Below are 2,678 nucleotides of genomic sequence, written 5' to 3'. Positions count from 1 at the left end.
CATTAACTTAATTTTATTGTACACCAGCGAAGCCGTAAGAAATTATAAGTAGGCCTATGGAGCTCCTCGGATTCTTCCACGATGACGTTACAGCCGCACATCGAGGCGCCTGCACTTTACTAGCGAGCCAGTGCATGTATTCTCAAACCAATGCAGCTACACGTCAATAAGCACCTGAAGATGACGAGCAGCCTGTTCGTTCAAGTACTGTGCAGCTTTAATAACATTATCCACCCGACTCCGGTGAACCACTGAAGCAGTTATTACGTCGGAAATGTCTCAAACAGCACATGTTCCGAGATATTTATTTAGTGAGGACGCAAATTATGAAGCGTTTGAATATTAGCCACAGCTCTTTACACTTTGTTGGAGATGAAACAAATTTTATCGTTTTGTCTTTAAAGTAGGACACAGTAACCATCAAATTTACCGAACATGCACACTGTGCTAGCTTTTCGGTGAACTACATGCCTTTGGCGACTTTGGTTTCTATAACGTCACTATAGTTGCTAATGTCTAAGTCTCCAAAAGCCCGAGTCTGTTTATAGCCCTTGAACAGCTAATTAAAGACCGTTAAAATGGTGGCTGGAGGCCAAGAATTTACTTTCTGAAACCACTTTGAATATCTAAAGTGCAGAGGAACCCCGGACAGTCTTTCTATTCTGTACTCAGAAATTCTTCAGGCATTCAATAACAGACATCTTGCAGCAGCATTTTTGGCATGAAGAGTGGACATCACACAGTTCAAATTACGATTCTACTTCAAAAATTAGGCGGTATAAGCATTCCAAAGAATTTTTACAGTCCCTTAACAAAGACTTTGCCAACAAAAATTTTATATCAATCGCTGTTGTTCCGTCATGGACATGGGACGTCGTCTAGGTAAGCAATTGTCAATGTCAATTAAATTTACCAACAGCCATGTAATATATTTTAACTAAAGTTCAGTCTTGATCACAACACTTATGTCTCAATAACATAGGTGACCGGTTTCGGTTATATTTATATAACCATCTTCAGACCTGTGAATTAATTTTAGAAAATACTGGAGACCAATCTTAAAATAAAATGGAAAGTGTCTAATGACGACAAAATTTTTTAACAAGATAAAATAAAACTTATTATATCCATGGCTTCCTTGGAGTATGGTATGCGGAGCTCTCCTCAGCTGCTACGAAGTCAACTGATGGTTATGAGTGCTGAGCGTGAGCTTAAATATGCAGAGGCTCCGCCTACTTCTTCTCACACTACTTCACTACTGCCAATCAGCGTTCATAATATGACGCTATCGTCAAAGTATAAAAGTACGAAATACACTAATAACATAAAATTGATTATTTAAAATGTCTGATTAACAGATAGTTAGTATGTGTAAAACTTATTTATGTTTTAGATAAAAGCGGTAAACTTCGATGTGTAATAGCTGTGCCCTCTATGAGCAACCTTAATACTATTACAGTGTCAGTTAAATCAAAGATATAAAAGTCCTTGGAGTTTTGGTATATATCTATTATACCGATTCGCTTACGTCACAATTCCATCTTTGATAGATGTTGCAGAATCGTCTTACTTTAACTGTAGTTTTCATAGTGACATTCTTTATAACAGTGGGGCAGCAGCCAAGAGTACGTTCCGCATTATGTATGTCTGAATGTAACTTAAAATGTTAAGCAATGAGTTGCCATCAAGTCTTCGATTGAAGCACTAGTGTAACGATTGAATTCACGGCATCCAGAGATTTACGGCTCTATTTGACATTTTCGTTTATTAAGAGAGATGAATATGCGGTCTGTAAGATGACATAATGAGATGCTGAAACTGGTCGCCTTCAATACAAAATAAAATAAAATAACATCTTACACGGCTGTTGGTGAATTTAATTGACACTGAAAATTACAATTTTATACGTCCGATGTTTCTTCCTGCCTCTTCGCTTGATAACAATATTGTAAGCTAGCAGGTCATCAGGTTTCTGAGCGCGAGCCCAGTGGTGGGGCTGCCACCTTCGGGGTCTCAGCCACCCTGTTTATTTTAGAAGTTCCTTCTTCTAGACAGGCTGCCTTCACCCCGGCTCAAGAGCCCCATCTTTTCAACATGTTTCATGTTTCAACATGAAAGACAGAATTACACAGCTACACCGGTGTAACGTTGTATGTGCAAAGTAGCTATGTCATGAAGAGATGAATTTTTTGACACTTCATTTGCATAGCTACCAGCAGCTGTTTGTGAAATATTTCAATTTTCACTCAAATCTCACATGAAGTTTTTATTAATTACCCTGATTATTGTCAAGCAATGAATTTTTTTTTAAATCTAGATATACCACTGGTCAATTTGACACACCCCATCCGTGCACTTCCCACTTTTCGTTTGGCTGTTAAAATCCAGACAACTTTTTTCCTCAAATGAGTCATTCATTTTTTCTTAATTTTCACGACTATTTTCAGGAAGTTATTTATCGTTAAGAACTAGGCCTCATAATTGTCAATTTGATATCCCATCTGTCCATTCCCCACTCTTCGTATGGCTATGAAAATTCGGACAAAAATCCACTATACTATTTCTAGGGAGTCTTGTTTTCGCTCCGATCAATCGTTTGAACAATTTGTACACTAAAGGCACTCGACATCAAGAGACCTTCATCAGTGGGATGTGCATTTCGGGTTTCCAAGTTGAAA

This window comes from Schistocerca cancellata, chromosome 4 (genome assembly GCF_023864275.1).
Source record: "Schistocerca cancellata isolate TAMUIC-IGC-003103 chromosome 4, iqSchCanc2.1, whole genome shotgun sequence".
Classification (NCBI taxonomy): Eukaryota; Metazoa; Arthropoda; class Insecta; order Orthoptera; family Acrididae; genus Schistocerca; species Schistocerca cancellata.
This window is presented reverse-complemented; position numbering follows the sequence as displayed.